The sequence below is a fragment of the Megalobrama amblycephala genome, linkage group LG1 (genome assembly GCF_018812025.1).
Source record: "Megalobrama amblycephala isolate DHTTF-2021 linkage group LG1, ASM1881202v1, whole genome shotgun sequence".
NCBI classification, from domain to species: domain Eukaryota; kingdom Metazoa; phylum Chordata; class Actinopteri; order Cypriniformes; family Xenocyprididae; genus Megalobrama; species Megalobrama amblycephala.
Genome location: NC_063044.1, coordinates 43,305,258 through 43,319,228, shown reverse-complemented (window position 1 = coordinate 43,319,228; position 13,971 = coordinate 43,305,258). Strand labels below are relative to the sequence as shown.

Below are 13,971 nucleotides of genomic sequence, written 5' to 3'. Positions count from 1 at the left end.
TAGATAATTTGTAAAAAAAAAAAAAAAAAAAAAAAAAAAAAAATATATATATATATATATATATATATATATATATATAGGAATAATTAAAATTAAATTTAAAAATGCAATTTATTTAGAGTAAAGTTGATTTTATTTAGAGTAAACTTGGCCTTCACATGTCACTTTCACTTTCAATACAGAGCAAAATAATCATAAAATGACAGCTGGGAAAACACAGGTGACTCACAAATGTCACAATCAGACTTCGAACTCACCTGTAGAACTCAGTAATCTCGGAATATGGATCAGATGTGTCATTCTTTATGACACATATCATAAAGAATATTATAATGGCAGTTAAAATTAATCTTTGTTCATCATTACTGACCTTAGTTCATTTTACACTTCCGTGATGCTACATCCATTAAATAAAAGACTTTTCGAATGAAGCGTGCAAGTTTGAACAGTTTTCATTAACACAAATCCGATTTAGGCGATTATATGGCATTTTATATGGTGGTATACTTCATCGTCAGAAAATCTGAGGAGAATTTGGTTTGTTTCCTCCATAAATTATAGTAACATCTGTATACTAAATGAAAATGGGCTTCATGAAAGATACTTGACTTCATCTTATGTGTGGACGATTTAGTTTTATTTGAAAAACGGGCACATGGCTATCGACTCCGATGTGCATCTCAGATTAAAAATAAATAATTATTTTATTATCAGCTCTTATAACAAATAATGTAACATGTAGCCACAAGTTATCTTTAAGTAAAAAGAAAACGCAATTTTGTTTGCATATGCAAAGTGTCTGTTAACTACACATTTTTCCTGTTAATGGCAATGATAATAACATGTAGATTATCAGACGCATGTCCTATTTCGATATCTCTATTTTTCTGTTTTCTCTATTTTCTATTTATATCTTCTACTATAGTATTTACCCTGATGAGCACACGGACATCTGAGAAGTCTATTTGATATCTGCATTTACATCTGTCAGATGTCATATAGACATTTAGAAGATGTCTGTAAGATGTTTGTGGCTCAGAATGTATGTAAAACTGCTCTTTCTAAGATGTTTATCAGATGTTGTTACACAGCAGATGTTTTCCAGGTTTCCAGATCTTTAGCAAACATTTTACAGATGTACCTGTACTATCTAGGTAGTGTATCGATAAAGTATCTAGATAGCACAGGTACATCTGTAAAATGTCTGCTAAGGATCTGGAAATCTAGAAAACATCTGCTGTGTAACAACATCTGATCACAACAACTACCTGATACAAAAGCTTGTGCTTTCTGATTTTCTTTAAAAAATGTTTACAGCAGCTCTAAAAGTTGTAATTAGAGACAAAAAAATAACTTGCATTAAAGTGTAATTCTGTCAAAGGAAACATTTAGTGTATTTACATTCTATATTTTAATAGCCAGTTTTTCTGTTTACTTTTGGTTGGTAGAGTCAGAAAATCAGAAATGAACTAAGACATTCAGAATAAGACTAAAACACTAATAAACCCTTAATAAAGAGTCATATTAACACCACAGCATGTCAGACTCTGAACTCACCTGTATCTAGAGAACATCACCACAGTCAGTGGCTACTCTTTAGTTGAATAAAGGACAAAAGATCTGTCGATCAATCTGAAAGTATCTGCAGCTTTTCCAATCGTTGCTGATCTTTAAATATAGAGGCGTGGAGTCTTACAATTTCTGCTTCCCGTAAAGTCATTTGATCTACAGTAAATCAAAGTTACAAAGTTCATTGAAACTAAGTTCATTAATTCAAACATGTGCTTTACTTTTAAATTATATTTTATAGTATACATAGTATACTACATGTCTTGTATTTTTTTCCGATTGTGCATTATTTTATCTTCTATGTTCTTGGCGATACAAAACTAAGCAAAATGTTTCTGAATAAGTAAGAATGTAAGCAGTTATGTAATCACATAAAGGAAAAACAAAACGAAAACAAAAACAAAACATTATGAAGCAAGAAATATGTGAAAATATATGAAAATGAGGAGGGTGAATGCTGTATATGAAAATGAAATAACATTAGATAATCACATTTGCATACATATGATTTTGCATGTAATAAAAGTGTGTTTAGAGAGTCAGCAGAACCGAAAGTGCATTTAATGGTTGTTACTGGAACAAACTTTTTTATTATCATACAGGAGAAAATAACACTTTGGATACACAGTGACACGAATATATGTTTACGAAGTCTAATTATTTGTGTTATTAGTTTAGTCAGATAGTGCTTGTCTATAATTGTAAAGTTACATTTTGATCAAACCACATTTAATGAGTAATCAATGCAGAAATCTAGATATTTTCCAATAATTATTGGTTATTTAATGTTATTCAATATTTAATGCTAATCTTTTGTGTATTATTACAACAAACAAACAAACGATCATTTAAACTCTATAGACTGAAATAATTATTCATTTACAACAAAAAACTTCTTGTTTATTGATATGTTGTATCAATAAACCACAGACAAGTCATATCAAACCATACTGATATTCAAATCAACAGCAATCTTACTCATGTGATATGGATTAAATATTGGAAACATGATGAAAGCAGGAAGACCTAGACCTACAGGTATAACATTTATTGACTATTGACCGGCAAGATCCTCAGAGAGGGTAAACTATACATACAGAAGAGTGGAAAGAGTGTGTCAGTGAAGGTGGTTGTGAATGTGTGTAGATGTGTGTTAGTTACAGGATTAGAGAATGACACCGTTCCTCTGTCATAGTCCAGATACACTCTCACATGATCAAGCTTCTGTTTAACACGAAAACCAAATCGTTCATCCACTCCGTACGGATCATACCACACACTCCAGACATCAGTGTTAAAGAAAACACGTCCCTTCCTGTGGTTTGATGCTGTAGTTACTCCGAGACTCCACCATGAACTCTCTTTAACCTCCACATCCCAGCAGTGTGTTCCTGAGTTAAAACCCTCTGAACCCAGAACACACTGATAGATGTCAAATCTCTCTGGATTATCAGGAACAGGTTGATTGTCCAGGCTGAGTCTTACACTGGTCAGATCATCAGACAGGACAAGGCGTGGATGACCCGTATTTGGATCCAGGATCACAGGAGCTGATGAGACACAATCAACAGCTGCTTTTATTCTGATGTTCATATAATGATCAAGAGTGAACCGTACACAGATTATTATGAATTATGACACTCGTCCTGTTGATCAAACACATCAGACATTTTCCTCTGATCACTGTCAGTGCTGTTATTAGTTTCACAGTAATTTTTATCATCAGTGTTTAACAGTATCAACTACAAACATTAAGTGTGTCATTCAGACATTTGTGTCCCATCAAGAGAAACTGATATTTTGGGAAAGTTAAAATAGCAATAAATCAATGAGATCTCTTTATGCTGTGGATGAAAAAATGTCTAGGTTAGTAATGTAAATCCCATTCCCTGAAGGAGGGAATTGAGACGTTATGTCAGAACTAAACTGATGAATTGGGATCTCATCTGAGATCCCAATCACCTTCAAGTGTAAAGAAAACAAGCCAATGGACATTGGCAAGTGAGATTTGCATCATGAACCACTCCCTGCTCGGCGGGTATATAAGAAATTGAGCAGCACTCACTCATTTAAGATTTGCGCTGAGGAGACGAGATGGTGTCCCAGCCGTTCAGTGGTGGTACAGCAATCGTGGCGGTGGGACGCTTGTAACCTAGATGTTCCCTATTAGTCAGTCACGTTCAACATTACATCAGAAGATTCAGAACTGAACTGACGAATTGGGATCCCTACCAAGATGCCATGATTGCTGTCCCTTCCAGTGCCCCGAATAAGCTGCCTGTACCCCCTGCACCTCTGGGGATGGAAGAAAGGACAGGGCTTTACTCAGAGAGAGACTGCTGTTCCTTTTGACCCACACAGTGAGACTGATTGGATAACACTGGGAAAGCGTGCCTATTCTGAACAGAAAGGAATGCTACGGAGACCACATCCTGCCTGTAGGGAGGTAATATGTGGAGTTTCACATATGGACTGACCACTAGGGCAGTGCTACATATGGAAGATCTCTGTGGTAGATTCAGCTTTGCTATGGTGGAGTCAATACCGCCAAAGTGGACTCTGCCAATGAAAAGACAAGGGCTCACTGACAGGGAAGCTGTACCATGGAAGAAACATCTATGCAGAGATTGTAAAACCTTGCAAATGTGTTAGGTGTCGCCCAGTCCGCAGCTCTACAGATGTCTGTCAGCGAGGTGCCATGCACCAACACCCAAGAGGAGGCAACACTCCAAGTAGAGTGGGCTCTCACGCTTAGGGGCCACAGCTTGTCTTAAGCTAGATACACCAAGACGATGGCATGCACTATCCAGTGGGCCAACCTCTGCTTAGAGACAGCCTTTTCCTTCTGCTGGCCTCCATAACAGACAAAGAGCTGTGGCCAGTTGCATAAACTGCTTAGACTAGTCTTAAAACTAAAGTAATCTATTTTTTTCTTCAAGACTGGTACTAAATTTGTAAAGTCAGTTACATAAAAAGGTAGATCAGCCTAATTTGAATCAGAAAAGTAAGACTGATTAGCCCTAACTAAGTGCTAGTTGGTCAAACTACAAACCTGATTCCAAAAAAGTTGGGACACTGTACAAATTGTGAATAAAAACAGAATGCAATGATGTGGAAGTTTCAAATTTCAATATTTTATTCAGAATACAACATAGATGACATATCAAATGTTTAAACTGAGAAAATGTATCATTTTAAGGGAAAAATAAGTTGATTTTAAATTTCATGGCATTAACACATCTCAAAAAAGTTGGGACAAGGCCATGTTTACCACTGTGTGGCATCCCCTCTTCTTTTTATAACAGTCTGTAAACGTCTGGGGACTGAGGAGACAAGTTGCTCAAGTTTAGGAATAGGAATGTTGTCCCATTCTTGTCTAATACAGGCTTCTAGTTGCTCAACTGTCTTAGGTCTTCTTTGTTGCATCTTCCTCTTTATGATGCACCAAACGTTTTCTATGGGTGAAAGATCTGGACTGCAGGCCATTTCAGTACTCGGATCCTTCTTCTACGCAGCCATGATGTTGCAATTGATGTAGTATGTGGTCTGGTATTGTCATGTTGGAAAATGCAAGGTCTTCCCTGAAAGAGACAATATCTGGATGGGAGCATATGTTGTTCTAGAACTTGGATATACCTTTCAGCATTGATGGTGCCTTTCCAGATGTGTAAGCTGCCCATGCCACACGCACTCATGCAACCACTTACCATCAGAGATGCAGGCTTCTGAACTGAGTGCTGATAACAACTTGGGTTGTCCTTTTCCTCTTTAGTCCGGATGACATGGCGTCCCAGTTTTCCAAAAAGAACTTCAAATTTTGATTCGTCTGACCACAGAACAGTTTTCCACTTTGCCACAGTCCATTCTAAATGAGCCTTGGCCCAGAGAAAACGCCTGCGCTTCTGGATCATGTTTAGATATGGGTTCTTTTTTGACCTATAGAGTTTTAGCCGGCAACAGCGAATGGCACGGTGGATTGTGTTCACCGACAATGTTTTCTGGAAGTATTCCTGAGCCCATGTTGTGATTTCCATTACAGTAGCATTCCTGTATGTGATGCAGTGCCGTCTAAGGGCCCGAAGATCACGGGCATCAAGTATGATTTTCCAGCCTTGACCCTTACACACAGAGATTGTTCCAGATTCTCTGAATCTTTGGATGATATTATGCACTGTAGATGATGATAACTTCAAACTCTTTGCAATTTTTCTCTGAGAAACTCCTTTCTGATATTGCTCCACTATTTTTCGCCGCAGCATTTGGGAATTGGTGATCCTCTGCCCATCTTGACTTCTGAGAGACACTGCCACTCTGAGAGGCTCTTTTTATACCCAATCATGTTGCCAATTGACCTAATAAGTTGCATATTGGTCCTCCAGCTGTTCCTTATATGTGCATTTAACTTTTCCGGCCTCTTATTGCTACCTGTCCCAACTTTTTTGGAATGTGTATCTCTCATGAAATCCAAAATGAGCCAATATTTGGCATGACATTTCAAAATGTCTCACTTTCAACATTTGATATGTTATCTATATTCTATTGTGAATAAAATATAAGTTTATTAGATTTGTTAATTATTGCATTCCTTTTTGTTCACAATTTTACAGTGTCCCAACTTTTTTGGAACGGGTTTGTAGATCTTAACTCACAGTCTTAACATAGAAGCTAAGTTTATGCAACCGGCCACTGGTATGTTATGGAACGCAGTCAGGAGCACTGTCTTCAGGGACAGGATCTTAAGCTCTACTGACTGTAGTGGCTTGAAGGGTGCTCCTTACTGTGCTCGCTTCCATTAAGAGGGTAGGGGACCTGCAAAGAAATAAGGTACAAAAATAAATTAATTTTCCACAACAAATCGCCAGCTAACTACATTAAATAACAAGCATAAATACATGGGGTAGCATCCGCTCCTTACCTGGTGTATATAAACAAATTCAATCTCTAACATGTTGCATTGTGTAGCTCAAGTGATAGTGTCAACTACCACTGAGGGTAGGCCACTTAAGTCCTCCCTGTCCCGTCCAGAGACCACACGTGGAGGTTCCAGAGGTCTGGAGGTCTAGGTGCCATAGGGTTCCCCATCCATGAGAAAGAAGGTCCTTCCTCAGGGGTATTCGCCAGGGAGGAGCTGTCGAGAGGAGCATCAGTTCCAAGAGCAAGATCCGGGTGGGCCAGTAAGGTGCAACCATCAAGACCTGCTCCTCATTCTCCCTGACCTTGCACAGTGTATGTGTGAGCAGGCTCACTGGGGGAAACACATAATAGCTGCTTTTCCACTGTCAGGCCAGCACGAGCCAGGGCTTTCAGCGGGCCAGGCTAGGCTAATAGTCCCGGACTTGTAGCACCGAGCTCAAAATCACGCTGCATTTCCACCGTCGGGCCAGAAGCTCCGTAGCGCTTCACTAAAACCCGCCCTTAACATGCCTCTCTGGAACAACGTCACACAAACCCATCATTTCACAAACAAATGGAAGTTTTATCAGAAAAATAACCAGAGAGAAATTTCTGGAAACTAGCGAGATCGTAAAGTGAACATGATAAAAGCAGGCGTTGTTGCCATTTTGTTGTTTACTTAATTTAAAAACCCAAGCATTGATGTTTTACCAAACAAATTAATCATAATGAATTAATTTGTGTCAAGATTAAACAGTCACAGAAATAAATTAGTATTTACTGTTATTTCACAAAAGAAAGAGGACACACGTAGCCTACTTATTCAGTCGCGTCTATTTCTGTTTATTTGTAGTCATAGGACAGTATGTTTACATCACATTTACAAAGAATAATAATTTCTACCAATTTTCCACCAAAAATACGACCTGAGGAGCTTTAGCACTCTCTCCAGTGACAGAGAAACAATCCCGAAAACATGGAGTTGCTTTATTTTATGAAATATGCGGAGCTAAATATGGATATCAGTCCGTTGAGAGACAAGACGTGCTGACAGATAAAATAATTACATGATTGTGATAGCCTACGTATATTTGTCTGATTTCTTCAAGCCGTCGTATTTACCATGTTTACTATGGTAATAGCACGCATAGTCTTGGTGATCAGAATCCACATCGGATCACAAACAGAAGTAATTTCAAACACTTGCTGCTGTCTGGAAGTGAGTTTTGAGCTAAAATGATTTTAAAAGTCTTTAATGCTGATGTTAACTGGTAATCTACATATAATCATCCATGGCACCTCCGTCTCCACACACAAATAAACTCCGCCTTTGTTCGTAACCACTCCCTCAAGCCTGAGCCGGCCCGCTTTGGACCAAGGTATTCGGCGGGCCGAAAACGAAGAGGAGATAGCAGGTGAGTTGTGACAGGTGGCAGGAGCGTAGACCACCCTGATGGTTGATGTATACAACGGCTGCTTTGTTGTTTGAGCAGACCAGCACATGCTTGCCTTGCAGCAACAGTCTGAACCAGCACAAGGTGAGGTGTACTGCTAACAACTGGAGGCAATTGATATGCCACTGCATTCGGGGTCCTGTCCAGGAGGCAGCATGCCGGTTGCACATGGCACCCCAGCTGGTGGTGGAGGCATCTGTTGATACAACAACATGTCTGGACACATGCTCTAGGAGAACTCTTGCCTGTAGAAAAGCAGGGTCTCACCACGAGCTGAATGTTTGGCAGCAGGCCAGTGTGTGCCGCGGCGCCATGCCCATCTTGAGACTCTGCCATATACCCAGTGCAGAAGTGGTCTCATATGAAGCAATCCGAGCGGCGTCACTACGGCTGTGGATGCCATATGCCCAGGGGCCTTTTGAAATAGTTTCAGTGGAACATCTGTCTTGCCCTTGAATGAATTCGAGCAGTTCAGCACTGACTGAGCACACTCATTTACGAGACTGTTTTCATGTTGACCAAGTCTCTATACAGAGAAAAGAAAAGAGATTCTTTGCAAAGCAGGGCTAACTTCCAGCTTTGCTACTGTTTGGACGCTTTTGCTTACTGCTCTGCGCTTTGCTCTATAGCTTTTATATTTTATCTCCTAATTTTAACTTCAGCAAATCTGCACAGTGCTCAAACAAAGCTTGTCACCAATGCTAAAACTAGAAACTTTTGTGACTGGAAGACTACAAAAAAGGGGACCCAGCCTCCCACTGACAGCAGCCATCAGCCAAACACACAGCAGAGCTTCCCACATCTATTATATTTGAAACTAGACTTCTGAGTAATAATGAAGATATTACTATAAATTAGAGCAACACCCCCCTCTTAACATTCCAATCAACCAATAAGATTTGAGGAACAAGTTTACATTTAATCATTTAATGTCAAGTTTAGGCTTATAAGCAGGGTTAGGTGCTTCTATATCAGTGTTATTCACCTATCATTTCCCTCTGATTTTAGGGATTAAGTTTAGAGGTGTGTCATGAAGCAATTTTAAGTCTCCATCATTTCCAGTGTGTGTGTAAGAGAACAGATATTCTGCAGTCAGACTCACTGTTTTGGACGATGTCCTGCATCTTCTTCCAGACTCTGAACGGCAAGGTTGCCCAAGTAACGTGACCCATGAATCAAAGCTCCAGAAGCCATCTGTGGATCCGGCTGTGAGCTCTGGACTCTGGAAGAACATTCAGGAGTCAGAACTGCAGTGGCTTTGGATCAGAATCAGAGAGACCAGAGACACCAGCAGATCACTCACCTTTCCATTGAGACTGGAAACTCCTGCAAAACAAACACACCATTTATCATCAAGAACTCAATCAATCATCAATCAATTAATCAATGATGTGAAATCAGACCTTCAGAAAGCAGACGTCATTGTCTTTCTTCATCTCCTCCATGTCTTTGATTGTGTGTGAAAGAGCTGAGATGTGTCTGTTCATCTCCTCCAGCTTCTCCTTCATCATCCGCTTCTTCTGCTCCTCTTCCTCCCTCAGTGCAGTGATTGTAGCTTCTTCTTCATCTCTGAGAAACCGATGAAGCTTCTCAAACTGCTGTTTAATCTGGTGCTCTGTGTGCTCAGCTTGAGACTGAAATCAAACCACATTCACTTCAATCATCCCAAAGACACAACTGATTCTGGAGCAGCATGAAGACTGAGTGGGTAAATGTGGGTTAGTTAACTACAACTCTATTTTTCTGAAGTAGCAGTAGATGTTCTGTCTCTGTATGAGGCAAATACACACACATCCCATAAGCACCTCTTTACAAAACAACAGTTTTAAATGGTTTATAAATAAGATACATCCATATGTGATATCATTTGAAAGCATAATAACTGAAACATTAGTCAATTAAGCATTTTTATAAACTTTATGAACGTTAGAACTAAAACTTGGTGACCATATCTGAATGAAAATGCATTTATTTCATATTAAACAGAATTATGGCTGCTGGTGCTTGATACTTTCAAAATCAAATTCCCTTAACACGCCTCTAAGTGTACTGAGTGTATCTACGATTTGAATTAATATTCAAACCTTTGATCTGCATTTTGGTAGCCAATTGTGATATCCGATCATTAAAGGACCAGTAAAAACCCTGAAATTTGGACCTAAAAAAGGCCAGCTCCAGCAGATTTTGGAGAGCTGATCATAATCGCACAGTTAAGGAGCTCATGGATTGAAGGTTTGAAGAAACAAACTACATGGTAGTGTTGTCAAAAATATTGATATTTCGATACATATCAATGCTGAAAATCTGACACTGTTCCAATATTAATTTTTTGCAGTATTGCTACACAGATACCAGCTGCGCGTTCTCGTTCTCTCTTCTCTCCAACAGCGAGCTGACACACACCCCGTCTCCTGTCACTCAATCATCTTATTCACTCCAGTTGAATAGTATTGGCATTGTTGATGTTACAGACTGAGCCTGAATTCTGGCACAGGTTGGTGGGTTTTCCGCATAATTTTAATAATTCCCACAGGCTTCGTGGTCATACCCAGAGCGAGCACATAAAGCCACCTTTCAAACAGCTTGCGAGTGTCAAATATAGTTCATTTTCCCATTTATTGCACTTAGATACATATACATACAATTCTCGGTTACATCACAGTTGGTTACGTCTTAAATGAACATAAACAGTAAAGAAAGAATATTTCTGCATTAGGTCTTAAAGTGACAGCAACCAAATATAAACTGCTGTCTGTGTCACCCATTGTTTATTGGATTTGTATATTTATAATATAGTATTTGTTTGTGCTATAATTTTTATATTTGTTCCTGTTTTATTACTGACTGTTTACTTTGTATTTTTTTGTAAATTCTATTCAACATTTGAAATCAAGCTTGCTGTAAGCTATTTCAGCAAACCCTAATGTAAAAACACAAATACACTGAGTGAGCAACATTTATGTGAGGTTATTGTAATGGTAACTGTTCAATACTTTTAAAGAATACTTTCAATGCTCGTTTAAAGGAATATTTATTTTGAAAAATGTAATTCTGTGCGCATTTACTGTTGTTCTCACACAAACATTTGAACATCCATGTTTACTACAGTATGTGCATTGTTGTAAATCTGTTTAGACTTGGATTTGATTTTATAAGTTTGAAACAACTCATATCATTTATATTTATATTGTTGCAGGTTTATACCGTGATATCTTGATATAATGATGTATCATATCAATGCTAAAAATGATAGTATAGTGACAACACTAATTCATATGCTTCATAAACAAGGTAATGCTCCAATCTGCCTTTTTCGCCTCAGATACAGATTCCGATACCAGGGACCAGTGTTAGGCACGTTACTTTAAAAAAGTAATTAGTTATAGTTACTAGTTACTTCTCACAAATAGTAACGGAGTTAGTAACTGAGTTACATCATTATAAAAGTAACTAATTACCAGGGAAAGTAACTATTGCGTTACTTTAAAAAAAAAAAAACAATAAAAATAAAAATCTGCCAAATAAATTGAATATTACATATAAGTCTAAGAATAAATTATTCTTGATGCGACTCCTGAATCATGATCCGCTCTTGCTCACGACATGAAATTTCTCTGTACTGTGTTGGTAGCCATAAAAGAAAACGTAGTTTCATATTTATGTTTAAATAGTCCTATGTTATGTTTTAAATCCATTTATTCGATTATGAAAAGTGAACAGCATGAGTAAGATGCATCATAAGATGTGCAAATATATCGGGAGACATGGAGTGGGTCAGATCACTTCATTAAGTTTTGCTTTGTAGAAGCTTTCTTTAAAGTGAATTTCGTTTTGTAAAAATTGTATCTTAATTTTAATCAATGTTTCATCAACCAATTGCTTGGATTTAATATATAACAAGCAAATATAGCAGACAATAAAATCATGACATGGAGGCGCGAGCGCGATCACTGGCGCGTGAACTGAAGCGCGTCTTATAGGCTAAATGAACCGAAACTCAGAGGCTGTTTGCCTCGCAGACATGAGAAATATATCTATAGAATGCTTGAAATATCTACTTTAACAAAAATGAAGTAATTAAAAACGAAAAGAAAGAGGCTACTCTGATTATGTAGCCTAATCCGAATGAAATGTGCGTTATCTCTCTAGGCGCGTCCATATGAGCAGATGATCAGCAATGAGAATCAGCAATGTCAAATTCATCTTTGCAGCCGACACTGATTCAGAAAACATTACTTTATTAATAAACAATTAAAATATCTCCTTGCTGTTTTTGTCACACTCATAATCATTACTTTTGCCGGTTCTTTATGGCAATTATGCGTGCCCTTGCGTGCTATATAGCCTATATTATGTAAACGCTCCTTATTATGGTTTATTCTCTCCAGTATTTAAGAAATTAAATTAATATAAATGTGATTAGTCAACTAATAGCTTAAATGAACAACTAATAGTCGACTAGAAAAAAAATCATTTCACATATTTTCGATCAAGCATCAAAAAGGGTATTCTGGTTTGAGCTCGCGCTTCGCGCGCATGCTCTGACAGACACACATACACACAGCGCATCGTACATTATTATCAGTTTAAAATTATATTTGTGTATGACTAACCCCAACACACACCAGAGAAAAAAACTTTGCAGGTCCTATGGCTGAGAGAGAGCTTACTCGGATGAAAACCGCTTCTGTGAGCTCAATTATAGTAACGCGGCATTTTTTTTGTCAGTAACGGTAACGGCGTTGTAACGGGAGAAAAAGTAATTCGTTTGATTACTCCTTACTGAAAAAAGTAACGGCGCTAGTAACGCCATTTATTTATAACACCGTTATTCCCATCACTGCCAGGGACTGGCCGATACCCATTACTGATCCGATACTAAAATAAAAAAATAAATAAATAAAAACAGTGCTGAATTACCTAATAAGCTGTATGCCTCACTGTGTGGAAGAGACCAGGATCATTCTTTTGTGCAAGGCATCAGGCTTGACTTAAACATTACTTCCTAACTTTGTAAAACAAATAAAGAAACAAATGTAGTGAATTATTTTATAAAATAATTGTGCACCAGTGCAACAGCTGCAAGGAAACCAATAGCTTCACCAGCTTGGTAGACATTCAGCAGATCTTTGTAATGGTTTACTGCAAATAGGAATTTAACATCCAATATAAAATGCAGCTGAATAAACCAACAGCTTCACAGGCTTTGTAAAATATGTGAAAATAAACAGAAACAAAAACTCTTTATAATAATTTAGTCAGTGCAAACTTAAATTTGAAATCCAATGTACAGTACAATAAACAAAGGAGCTGAAACTGACCATTAAGGAGCATTAAACATTTCTGTTATTCCAGTTTCTGCAATTCCAGCCAATAATCAAAAATTATATCAGACAAACCAATTCAGCTGCTCTAATCTATCCTCACCTTGATGTGTTGAACTGTTTTCTCAAACTCTTCTTTAATGTTTTCACTGTGTTGAAGTTTCTCCTGTAAGGACTTCAGTGCTGTATTGAGCTCCTCCTGGAATGTAAAGTGAAAATCTATAAGACACCAAAGATTTTGTAATGTTAAAATGTTAAAATTCTTACATATACCTTATATGATGAAGTCACTTCACTGATGGGTCTGAATGTGTGATTGACGTGTTGTTGTGAATCTCTGCATACTAAGCACACAGGCTGTTTGTCCTCCAGACAGAAGAGTTTGAGTTTCTCACTGTGTAAACTGCAGATCTCCTCAGATCCTGAAGAACGCCTCTCATTTCTCTCCTTCAGGAACGACTCACACAAGTTTTTTAACACCAGATTAAGGAGGAGGTTCATGTTCTGAGGCTGTCCTGCAGACAGGACACTCCTGAAGTTTCCTTGGTTCTCCAGAACTGTTGAAGACACTCTTTACAGACACTGTGACTACATGCTAAAAGAAGAGGATTTGTGAAGATATCATGACACACAGGACAAATATAATTATCTTGAGATGCCGAAGCCATTTTCACTGTTTGAGCTCCAGCAATCTAAACTTTACTTTCACTTTCTGAATGATGTTGCAAAAA

General features: G+C 38.0%; 1 pseudogene; it reads right to left on the bottom strand.

The window, feature by feature from the left end:
• Nucleotides 1-2,573: 2,573 nt before the first annotated feature.
• LOC125270594 lies at nt 2,574-13,908 on the bottom strand (annotated as a pseudogene).
• Nucleotides 13,909-13,971: the final 63 nt, after the last annotated feature.